This window comes from Trachurus japonicus, chromosome 7 (assembly GCF_045865225.1).
Source record: "Trachurus japonicus isolate A0001 chromosome 7, Traja_1.0".
Classification (NCBI taxonomy): Eukaryota; Metazoa; Chordata; class Actinopteri; order Carangiformes; family Carangidae; genus Trachurus; species Trachurus japonicus.
In genome coordinates this window covers 32437847-32451243 of record NC_140913.1, presented here as the reverse complement: position 1 = coordinate 32451243, position 13397 = coordinate 32437847, and positions in this window count along the sequence as shown.

Below are 13397 nucleotides of genomic sequence, written 5' to 3'. Positions count from 1 at the left end.
TTCAGCGTCCTGAATCCGATTTGTGACTCACTCACTCCCCACGAGGAGAAAGAGGAGGAGGAGGGTGATTTACACATCTGTTGCAGCCTCGTGCATCTTGTTCTTTATTTATTTTTTCTACGTTGGCACTTATTTAAAGGAATAATCCGCCCTCTCTTCCTTCGCCTGCTTTGTTAATGAAGCGGCTCTGCCACAGCCTCTGGCACACACACACACACACTCTCTCTCTCTCTGTCTTATAAAGTCTTTGTTGTTGTTGTGTGTGTGTGATTTCTAGCGTGTGTTCAGGCTGACGGATGAACGCTGTTTGATTTGTCTGGAAAGAAGAGAAACTTGTGAGTTATAGTGTCACCCATGCAGATAAGACATGACTAAGGGCTGTGTGAATAATTGAAGCTTTTATGGATCGAGAAAGACAAGACTTCGCTGAGTGCAGGGATTTTCTCTTGTGTGCATTTTTATTTTTAACTGGAGAAAACAGGATTTTGAACAGCTGTGAATGAGCGCCAAATGTGTGATCTCTAATCTATCACCGGTTGCTGATCCATCCTTAATTCTTTTGTATTTCTTTCTTTCTTTCTTCTGAAGCAAAGAGTTTGTATGTTTGTTAAGTTCCCGATTCGTCATCTGGGTCTGTGGCTTCGTCAGCAGGTGCACAGAGCAGAAAACAAGACGAAATGTCATTTGTGGCTGTTTTTATTTTTTATTTTTATATTTTTTTTCGTGCAGGGATGGGTCCCTGTTCACAGAGAGCTTGTCACACCAATCCCGACCAAATCCACTGTCGCCTCGCATCATCCTCAGCGGAGGAATTGAACGTACATCACAGTGCCACAGGCATCCACAACTGAGCTGTGGGGACATTAAATGCCATTGCATGTTACGTTGCCATTGATGTAAATTATTTCTGCCAGATGGAAGCTAAAGACAAGCTGCTTCTAATAATATTGGAGGATATGTAGGTTGGAGGGGGGCGAGGGGCGAGTAAGAATGAAATGTCTCTTTAGATAGGCTTTTATTCTCTCAGATCCTGCAGAGAGCAGCATGTGGTTCAAAAATAAATTTGCGTGATGAATCAGAAAACACAAAACATCCTGTGTGTTTTACTTGATTTGTGGTTTTTTTTTTTTTTTACTTAATTTTGAAACAGAAGAAAATGTGAGCATTATTTATTTTCTGCTGTGACAGCGCCTCCTGCTTTGGGGCTTTGTAGTTTGAGTCTTTTGTACTGAATCACAATGAGAGGAGCATTATCTCCTCCTGCATTGTGTTATCAGTACACATTGGTATTTTTATGACGTGTGCATACCAAAATTGTAAAAAGTCTGTGCAACTTGAATACACAATCAGAGGCGAAACAGAAATGCAAATTTGCCCGCAGGCCGAATGAGCAACGACACACAATTTTTTATTCTAACAATGAGCAAAAAAAAAAAAGAGAGAAAACTTTGTGAACATCCAAGAGCTTCGCAGAGAGCAGAGGATGAAGGAGGCTGACTGCAGAGGAAACAACATGAAGGAGAGTTTTTGGTGAGTTCAGGGACAGTCGAGGAGAAAAAAACTGAAACTGAGGACAACAGACACATAAGACTGGTGTGTGCTGCAAGATAATATACAGGGACAAAGAAACACAAACAGTGCTGGACAAGTTAATTAAAAAACTGTAATTGATTACTTAATGACAGAAAGTAATTAAGTAACTTGCTCGAGTATTTGGCACTTTACTTTTATTACTGACTCTCGGAGGTGTCTTTAAACCAGCCTACTTTAGCGTAGCTTAGCTTAGCATAGCCGCCTGAGTCCCTACTTGGTTTATGTAACTCTAAATTGTAACTGCATTACTGTGAAGTAATCACATTACTCTAAGGAGTTACTAGGTAATGCATTACTGCCCAAAACTGGCCAGAATCAGAACCAGAAATGTGTTTTTTGCCAAATATGTTCAAAACATGCAAAGAATTTGCCTTGGTCTTAAATTCAGACATTATTTAACATAAAAATATAAAGAAATATAAAGAAAACAAACATAACTCTTAAAGCAGCTCTTAAGCGATCCGGTCGTTTTGGCTAACTTCTTGTCAGCCGATGGAGTTAGCAGTCCCCGCCCTCGTCCCTACGTCACCACATTCACGCGCATCCCTTGGCTGCACACACAGAGAGGACCGCCCCTTTATGCCGTTCTCTCTCCTCATTGGATAAAGGTTGTAGGATACAAGGAAAGTTTTCTCCTCGGCTTACAGCAGAGCAGAGTGACTGACAGACCTGTGTTTCAGACCAAACACTCTATAGAAGTGATTGCTGTCGGAAGATAGAACTATTTAAGACTTATATTAACACAAACATTCTGCTTACTTCTGCTTTAAGCATTTGGTATAAAAAAGGCACAGACGGCAGAAAAATACTATTTATATACTTACAAAGATACCAAAAATACTATTATAGATATATCTAAAAAATATGAGCACAAATATAAACATAAACATATGCAGGAAGTTGTATTACATCAAGTTATATAATATTAAATATATGAATTAAAGTTAATGTTCCAGGGATCACATTTATGCAAATTTCCTCTCCATTTGCAGACACCTCTACAATCTTTCATTTTTATCTCACTCTGAAAAGTGTTAAACGTGCACAGTGGATTAAATATCATTACATTATATGTCATCATATCATTATAGGCTACTGAGCGGTGCAGTGGTGCAGTGGTTTGACCCTGGCTGAGTCCTTCCTGTTTAGACTGAACTGCCCATAGACGTCAGAGTGAAGGGAGACGTGTGATGGACTGGACCTGTTCAGGTTTAACCCGCCTTCACCGCCCCAACCCCCCGAGACCCTGAAGAGAAAAGTGGTGTAGCTGATATCATCATGTGTCCTTATACGAAAAGTGAAGAGAGAGTTGAAGCTCCAGTTCGACTCAGCACTTTATAAACTTTCTTTGTGCACATTAAAACCACTGTGCGTTTCCATCTTTTTCAACTTTTCCTGCTGACATTTCCTGCTTCATGTTGCTAAATGTGCTTTTTTTTTCCCGCACTGAAAAGTTCCCAAACATACAGAATGCCAATTCTTTCATGCATATGAAATGTGCATTTCTCTTTCTTCTTCTTCTTTTTCTTCCTCTCTTTGCGTTTAGTTCAGACTTGAGAATATGAAACTCTCTTTCGATCTGTTGTTCTTCCCTTTGTGCCACATTAGCCGTGCGAACATACATCTGTTTGAATTGAATTGTGTCGCTGTATCAGCAGCCATCAGGCTCACAGCAGCAGCAGAAGTCATTTTTTACCAGAACAAATTTCCCCTCCGTGCCCCCCGCTGCTGTCGGCGGAGTGTCTCCCCTGTTCGTTTCAGATCGATTATGATAAAATAAGAAGGACTAATTAGAAAGCCTGGGACTTTAATTCCCCCTGTCCTGATGCGGGGATGGGAGATAATAACCTATATTGTCCTTATTGGCCAATTTGTTGGATCTGGAGCTGATTGTGTCGCCGCTGCCGTGTCAGCAGTGAGCCGATCCACCTGCTGCTTGTGTGAAAAGCAACACAAGAGTTTTTTTTCCAGCAGCTGAGATCTGCAAGTTCGCACTCAAACGTTTCCTTTAGATATTGATATTCTCCACTGAGTGTTGATACAGGCTCTGTAACAGATCCCTTAAGCCTGCGCCTGCGGCTCCTGAGTGGCCGGATGAACTTATAACACACCTCCACCTCCACACACACACATACATGAATGACATTTGCCCTCATTATAGATTCCACTTTCATTATCAGCTGCAGCTTCAGGTGTGGCTTATTTTTGATCACGTTATTTATTTTCTCGCAGGCCGCCCCTCTCGTCTGGAGGTTTATTAAGCGAGACCTTGGCTGCCAGAGAGGACGTTGGAGGAATCAGTGGTGGATCACTCCGTTTAGTTCCCACCAGTCTCTTCCTCCTATTTCCTCCCTCCCTCCCTCCCTCCCCGTCTCTGTCCGTTGGTATTTTTCAGCGATGGATGGATGGATGGCGCATTGCAGATCGAAATCCCCCCCCCCCCCCACAAAAAAAACAGGAAAAACAAGAACATCAAATTAACTGCACTGTGGAGATTAGAACCCCCATCCGAACCGCTGAGCCTCTCAATAATTCATACCCCAATACTACTACTGGCTACTACTACCACCGTCTACTCAGTCTTCTTGGTATTTTTTATTGATACAACATTTCACTGTGGCCCACAATGGAGCGGCGAGGACACGGTCTGCTCCTGCTGTGAGAGATAACACTCGGGGAAAATGTCCATCGCAGCTGTCACGGAAAGACCAAACGCCAGTCCTCAAAGAGCCGCGGCCGTTATTATTGCTACGGTCATTAGAATAAGAAAAGGAGCCATTTGTTCTGTTTTTTTTTTTTTTGTTTTTCTGGAGGTTTGTTTTTTCTTTATTTTTATGCCCCCGAGATACAACATTAAAGACGCTCTGATGTCATTCAGTTCAGCATTATGTTTCCAGTAAAAACACTTTGATAGGGAGGGACTTGTCACGGATATTGATTGACATCTAGAGTAGGCCTAGTCGACAGCATGAAATGTACCACCTGTAGGACTTTCAGTAACTGACATCTTAATATGGAAAACAGTGATTGTTGTGGAGGATTCCTCTCCAAACCCTTCACCTCAGCCCGGGGTAAATGTTCATAACGTCATCACGCGTCTTTTTCACACTGCAGAGGTGAACAACGTCATTTTTTATACAAAGTGACTCCTAGATTTCTACCAATCCCTGCCAAGAGTTGCATGTGTGTTATAGCGAACAGGGAGAAACGGCACGGAGCAAAATGATTAAACACCCTATTTTTGATTTACAGTCCAAAATTTATTGTCTATTTATTTAGCACATGACTGTGATGACTTCAAGCTAAATTCAAAACAGCTAAACAGAGCTAGAGTAGGCTAACTGTTGATTTGTTATCCGATTTGTGAATTATTTGTTACAATAATCGATGACTAGTCGACTATCAAAATAGGATAAAACAGAGGAAGATGATGATATGGATGAGGAGGACGTTTCAGAAGTGAGATGTTTGAGCCGATAGCTGAAGGTAGTAGTGATGCTAGCAGGGGAGAGTTGGTCGACATTGAAGGGGAAGAAAATACAGGATCCTGAAGTCGGACGAATCCCAGAAGGCTCTGACATAAAAATTCAAGATGCTGCTAGGCCACTCGTGTCAACATTAGCGAAGACTTATTATTTATTTCTCTCCTAATTGTTTCACATTAAAGTCGGCCATGTACATAGCACTGTTTAATTCTTATCCCTGGACATTTTCCTACATTGTTCCTAACTGTAAAAACAGCTTAGAAAGTGTTGTTATGAAAATAGCGTTGCTAACGTTGGCTAGCAGTCGCTAATAGCCTGTTTGTTTGGGTGCGTGTTACGGTTTTGTTTGAGTTTCTATGCGTCTTCAAAAATTTTACAAATTGTTTGCATTGAAATTTAACATTTACAACCATTCAATTTTCATTTTGTTATATTAATCGTCCATTTTTAAACCTTCAGTGTTTGTTTGGAAACTGGAGTGCTCAACTCAACTCAGAGGCACACTATCGAGAGATAAATGATCAATTAACATGTGCACACAGGATTAAAGATGAGGAATTATTATTTTATATCTTTTTCATTATGTAATCTCCTCATCCAGCCTTTAATCCTCTCGTTGCACTTTCATTCAACACGAGTGGAGAGAGGTAGCCTATAAGATCATGTGCTGTGTGAGGCGGCGTTGGTGACACCGGGAGTTAAAATCAAACAGATCCCGGCAGAGCGAGGTCAGCGAGCCGGTTCAGTGGGAGGAGGAAATAACGAGCGGCCAAGTGGAACACATTTTTCATTAAAATTAATGCACTAAAGACAAAAGTCAAACACCGGCTTGAATACCAATCAGCTGTTCTGTAAGCAGTCTGCGGACAGCATGACAAACGGGAACGCCTTCATCACTCTCTCTTGAACGCTCCTCTGGTATCTCCTCCTCCTCCTCCTCCCTCCTTCCCCCCCGCGTTTTAATTTTGAGGCTCAATGGCAACCGGGGTCGTCCCCCGAAGGTGCTAATTTCTAATGATGTAATCTGCTCCGCGGTTGAACAGCTGTGCAACGATCGTCATGAACGTGAATCCATCTCCATGAATAAATAATAAAAATCCTTCCTCGGTGACTCGGCAGCGTAAAAACACCACCGCGCTGTCTTGTAAGTGCTTTAGCAGGACAGTGAACTCTGTGTGGTGGTTGGTTTTTTTTTTTGTGTGTGAGTCCTACAAAATGCATCAGTGTCACTAATGGGCCAGAGTATTATGGGATGAGTAATGTAGAGACCTGCTGTGTGTTACCTCGGTCGGCCAGTGCACTGGGCAAGGCCTCTGTCTGCTGAGCCATCGGGCGGTAACATTGGTTTATTGATTAAAGAATCAAGCCCCGAGTGAGCAGAGCAGTGAGATCCTCACAGGAGACGAGGAGACACGACTGAGCATGAGAATTTTAGTTGGGTTTTTTTTTTTTTTTTTGTCCATCTGCTGCACTGGAGCGTAACGTTATATACTACAGCCTGGTAGAGATATACAACAGAAGAATACTAATTGACCCTGTGCTGCTGTTTGTCAGGGTTTTCATCCTCAGAGTTTGGCTTAGTCATTGCAGAAACAATTATCCTTTGATGCAACTGTCATTAGCACATTATATCAGCTGCAGCTATCGAACTCTATACGAGTAGCTAAAGTGCCCATAGGTATAAATGTAAACTTACATTTACACCTATGGGCACTTTAGCTGTTGTAATGGTTGAGTGTGTATCCTGTCTTCTCCAGTCTCCTTCATCCACAACGACCCTGCACAGACAAGCAATACAGCTAATGGATGAATGATGGATAAGTCAAAGATTTCCCTCAAGAAGCAATAATGGACCTGGACCTTGTTTGCGGTCCCATGTGTCCTGTCAAGTGTAATGGGCCTTTTGTTCTTTAACAGTAACAGTGATGAGCTGTGCATTTTTTCCCGTTGCAGTACCACAGGTGGCCACTGGGAAATACTGACAACTGGGCAACAGATCTTCTGATTGTTAAAGGGATAGTTCACCCATAGTTACAGGGGGTCTCGGCGTAGCATGTCCATATAACGGTTGGAAATGGATACCAACTGTCTTCGTAACAAAAAGACACACCAAAAAACATGAAAATACCTCCATGCTGCTTGTATGTAATGTCTGTCTTGTATTGAAGCCCCGAAATGCGAAATTGTCCCGAAAAGAATTAAATAAGTCTATTTTTCAAGCTTGTTTTTAGCGGAAGCTCCTCGAAGCTCCTCTTCCCGGTTCGTCAAATTTGGACGAACCAGGGTCTGTCCTCTTCCCAGTTCGTGTTGAGTCAGTGTTGGTTGCTTAAATGATGACGTTCTCACTGCAAACTCACCGCCCCAAGACTTGAATGGAAGTGAGGCAAGCCGAGACTAGAGCACTGGAATAGAGAGTAACGACACCACCATTGACTCCCGTGGTAAGGGTTTTGTGCCCCGAGTGGCAGGATATGGGTATTGCAAAAGCGCCCAGAAAACCCATTCACTCCAATGTATGTGTGTCGCCCACTTGCTTGTAAATTGATGAAAACGGCCGTGTTTTTGTTTTTAAGGGTCTTGGTCATATCAAATTAATTTGTTTATTACAAAATGTAGATTGAAACATTAATGTAGACGACTTTTTTTTACTAGCCTATGTGTTAATATTCATCTGTAAAGGATCCACGATTATGCTATTAACGTGAGTGATCTATAAATGTCCTTAAAATATAGAAAACACCGCACTTGCTCATTTACGAACAATGCAGAGTTGTCAGTTCTTGGGCCCTTTTGCAATACCCATATTCCGCCATCAGGAGGCGCTTCCATTGGACCAATGCGTGTCGTTACTCTCTTTTACAATGCTCTAGCCGAGACCACCTCGCGATCTTGGCCTGTTTTTTAATCCCGCATCCGAGCACGACTGCCATCTTCACATAACGGCCAAATAAACTGATCATTGGGGCTAAACACTCCCCGTTTCAAAAACAACAAAGTCTCACAATAAGATGAGGAGGAAATGATGAAACCAGTTTTGGACTGAGACCACGCAGACTGTTTGAGCCCGGAGCTTAAAGCAGCACTGATGCTGCAGGGTTAGTTGGAATAAGCTCTCTCACACACACACACACACACACACACACACACACACACACACACACACACACACACACACACACCCACACACAGTGTTGGCAGAACAAGTTCTCAGACATGTGGCTCGTTTGCTTTGGACCGATTCATGGGGTTAAAACAACCATGCAAGTGTTATATTGTTATTTGGATCATTTGTGTAAGTAAAAGTTAGCCTGACAAGCCAGACTATATCATTAAAATGTATAGTCTGGAAACGACCGGTAGACCTCGGCTCAATCCAGGGGGCGGGATGAAGGCTGTCTTTCAAACTGCCTCTGCACCAATAGGGTAGCGCTACGACCAATCAGAGCAAAGAGCAGGATGACGTTAGCCTGACAAGCCAATTTAAATGTATGTCGTCATGGCGTTAAGCCGCCCAACGACTCTCTAAACAGATAGAGCGCTGTGATTGGTGAACACAAATGGTGTTCGAGACTCAAAAGGTTTCTATGGCTCGTTTCTAGACCCACCTACGGGGCAAATATATTTGCTGCCACTAGGGTGCAGCTAGATTTCTAGGTTAAGTAAAAGTCCCAATCAGTCCAAAGTTGGAACCAGCTGTTCTCTCATTGGTCTGAAATCTTACCTAGATGGAGGAGGAGGAGTTTCAGCAGCGTGGTCGGTCGGTTGGTTTGTATCAGTTGCTGAGTTGATGACGTTCTCACTGCAAATGCTACAGTGTTTCGAATGGAAGCTATAGACAAGATGAAACCACCTCTTCTTTTTGTTTCGATCTCCGCCTGTTTGTTTTCCCCGTCATCCCAGCACAATTGCTGTGTTGTTCACATTTGCCCAAACTAACCGAACCTTGGGGTTAAACGCTCCCCGTTTGGAAAACAACTGCTCCAAACGAGCCTTGTAGGTGTGAATACACTCTGATTGGATGCAAATTTATAGGAAACGCCCTCGATTGAAAGGATGAATCATCAAATGTCTGAGATCGTCTGTTGCCCACGACCACAGACGTGTCCAAAGATTAAAGTCCCTCCCCTGCTGTGCTGCGTCTCCATCATTTAACAAATCGCTGGACAATTGCAGGTTGCTCTACTATATTTTAGGCTGCTGGTGTAAATTTAAGGGTACGAAGCCGAGGCCCCTAATTTTCTTCCCTTTTGCCTCAGTTGACGTCCTCGTGTCTCTGATGTCAGGCCCGTCTCACTCCCCTCTCGTCTAATGAAGCCCTGTGTAGCTGGTTCTGTTCTGGTCGTGTTGCCGTGTTGTCATGGCGGCTGTTGAGCTGTCTGTCACGCTGAAGGCTTCAGGCTCTCTGGGGCCCACACACTCCTGTCACACGCTCAGGGTTGATGGTGTAGGAATCAGACTTGGGGGCCCGAACGAACGCTTCATCGCACAAATTAATGTGCAGCCTCCGAGGGTAATAAATAGTAGTTGAGAGAAATGACTTGTTCCAGCTCTTTACAGACATTAGTTCTGATGAGGGACATCTTGTTTGTTTCTGTTTTGTTGTAGCTGAACAAGCTCCGTGTTTCACTATCAATTTGTTCTTAATTAGTCATTTTATTGTAAAATCTTCTTCAATAACGACAAATGCACATGTTAATTAACCTGAGCCAAGATTTCTATATTCAAATAGCTTCTTTTATCAATGTCCAAACTGTCTAAAACCAAAATATGGAGGTAAAAGTTTCTAGATTTTTGCACAGAAGTATGAAGAGATTGGTGTGAAATCAGTTTAGCCTCAAGTGATGTTTCAGCTTGCATACTGATTTAGTTGTCTGTTTGGAAACTAAAAATGTGCTTGAATTGTGACATATAATCTCTGTACTGTGATACAGGTGGACAGAGGAGTGTTGCTTTAAAACCACACCAATGTGCATCTACTGCAATATTTCAGATGGACATATTCAGCTTTGCTCCACAACACTTATTAAATATAAGCTGTACTTTAGGATCAGTTAATAAAACATGATGCTAAATACCATCAGGCTGCATATCCAGCCAATAAATAAGCTTCACCATGTCCACTAACAGAGCTGCTTACAGCATTTATAACACTATATCATAGCATTACACTGACTTGTATAATTCCTGCTTCTTCCAGCTCCTGTCTCTAAGAGGAGACGAGTTTTATTGACAGTGTTGTGCAGATCAAACAGAGAGGTCAGTGAAGGTGATAAACAACAGGACTGAGGATGTTGTGTTATCACACAAGAACATGTCAGGGGTTATTGGTTTATAATGAAAACAGAAATCCCAGACAGGGTGTGAAAAATGCCTAGATAATGGATTTTAAAGGCCATAATGAGTCAACTCTATTCTCCAAAACCAACTTTAGCCATTTTATAAACATTTAATCTCCCAGTGAAAAGCTGTAAATGAAAACATCGATGGTCACGCTGTGATATCTCCGTGATACAACTGGTGTAGTAGAGACCATGCAGTTTTTTCCAGGCTCAGTGGAAGTAGAGGTGGCTCCTCAGCAGCGACCTACTGAACCTTCTCATTGATCATTTGTTTTTCAAATGGAAAATAAATCTCAAATTGTGGCAGCCTGCACGCAGATGCACAAAGTCCCATCTGCTAATTTCTTACCTGCAAAAATAACAGTGATTTGATAAAGATTTAAAGCTGCACTAATCAATTTTTCAATATTACAAACGGACCAGGGGCCTCATTTATCATTGTGGATACACCTTTTTTTACGCCATTTTCCCCTCGTTTTGTGCGTACGCACTTTTCTCCGCCAAATTTGGGATCTATCAAGCCAAAACCTGACGGGGAAAAGTGCGGACATTTACACCCATTTTGACCCTGGCGTACGCCTTTTTTGAGGAACAGGAGGAATTGGCGACACCGTTGCTGAGTCAGAGAACTGCAGTGTGAGAGGGAGAGAGGAGCGGAGTACATTTAGAAGAGCACAGTAGGATTTTTTTGAAGTAGCTAATTGTGGTAGTGGTAGTGGTGGACCGTTGATGCTGGCAATCCAACCCGCTCTATAATAACACTAGGCTTTATGTTAATTGATAAACAGAGCGGATTGTGGATTTTGCTTTTTTGATTAGGCTATGTGTGACTTCCGACAAGGCTCAAACCATCCAAGTTTAAAAACACATCGACAGCAGCTCAAACTGATCTGCAGCTACTGAGACTGTTATTATTCTGTCACCTGAGTTAACGAGGTGCACGTGTGTTTGGAGCTGACGAGAGGAGAGAATAAAAAGCGAGACAACGCGGCTCTGAGGAGGAACTGTGAAGGACTCAGCTGTAGCCTAATGGAAAATGACCTAAACCGAGTCCAGTAGAGCTGTAACTGTGTAGTGGAAAGGCGTGCAAAGTAATGGTAACTATCGTCCTGCTTCCTACATTGTTTTAACATCTAGGTAAAAAAAAAAAAAAAAAAAAAAAAAAGATTTTCTGGGATAAACGGGCAGATTACATAAGATTATTCTTCTTTCTGCTCCCTTTTGTTGAGATTTGGGAGGTTTTTGTTTTTATTGTAGCTTATTAAAATGCAAGATCATTTTTCTGACTGAGTTATTGCCCGTGTATCTGCTTTCGGAGAAGCGGAGAAGTTCCGCTTCTTTCCCCCGTCCTCCGCCCGTTGTCTCCGTTGTCACTTTGTTGTCACAAAAGTTGCTGCGCCACAGAGAGCACATGGCTACTTAATATGCACGTGCTGACCATATATAGTTGTATATAGGCGTTCCGGGGGCGGAGTAAGAGGTGTGTTCACGTGTGCACCATTCTTGAGTCCTGTGTGATTTATTGCGGAGAATTGTGCGTACGCACAGTTTGATTGATCTGAAAAAGGTGTAAATATTTCGGGTGTACGCCATTTTCATCTTTTCGCCGTACGCAAATATTTAGTAGCAGTTTTACACCCTCTTTGATAAATGAGGCCCCTGACGACTGCAGAAAGTGACAGGTGAAACCTCAGAAAATGTTGAGTAGTAAAGTTAAAGCCCGAATCATCTGGTGACTGCAGGTGGATGAGCATTGTGTTGTGTCCTCTGGATATGTAACTAGGCAGCTGTTTGTTTACATATACGTACTGCCGACTACACAGCAGCGTGTACAGCAGCGAGATGCAAGAAGTCTCCTTAACATCGGGTGGCGCTAGTCTCGTGCCAGTAATCCGAAACATGAAAACAGGAAATGATAGAATGGAGAAACCATAGAAGAAACCTTAGAGATTAAAACAAAGCACACACAACATTAGCTTGTTATTCGTTTTGAGAAGACTTTTGGAAAACAAAAAAAAAGCCATGGCTTCCAGAATTATTAAGAAACGATGCAAAGACAAAATGTAGTTCGTCTCTGTGCCATTTCTGTTCATATGACTGGTTTGTTTACTATCGTCACTTCTTAATTTCTTAATTTGTGGAAAAGGGGCATAATATGTCTCCTTTAAAAGCTAACACTAAAATACATGCATTATATATAAACACAGAACTAATAAATGTCAGCATCTTGTTTCCTGATTCAGCCGTGATAAACCCACACCACACCTCATTTGGACAATTTTCTCAGTTTCCATTTTACCATATGTTCCATAGAATATTATACTATATACATGCACACACACACACACATAAATGCACGATCTCCTACTGTGTGAGGTGACTCAGTGAAACAAGTGTTGTTTTTCTCACATGCATCTCCGAGGTCCAGTCAGCAGCAGGGTGTGAGCTGTTTCATCTGTTGCCTGTGGCTCTGGGATGTGAGATGTTTTCTGTCCAAAGGGCTTCGGCAGCAACACGAGGAGGAGGAGGAGGAGGAAGAGGAGGAGGAAGTCTACTGTACTCTATTAAAACTTATTCGCTAATTAGATAGAGACGTTGCATGCATGAGAGGCTAAATTAAATACAAATACCAAACGCTTAAGGGAGCAAACCAAGGGTGTAATATGTATGCAATACTGTACATGTACACTGTTTTATAGTCTTGGGCGCACTCTCGTCTGCTGCGGCCAGGGATCGTGACAGTGATTGAAGATGTTTTGTCTTTTGCTGTTTGTTTTTTGGGGATCAGCCAAAAGGGAAAGAGCACACAACAACCAATTTATATATTAGCTGATAAAGACAGTCCATAATACAGTGGTGGAATATCTATTTTAGGCTGTAGACAGCACTTTTTTGTGTGTATGTGTGCGTGTGTGTCTGCCTATAAATCCTTGTGTTCGTGAGCTGCCAGAAAACGTGTTAGTCACAGTGCACCTAGAAC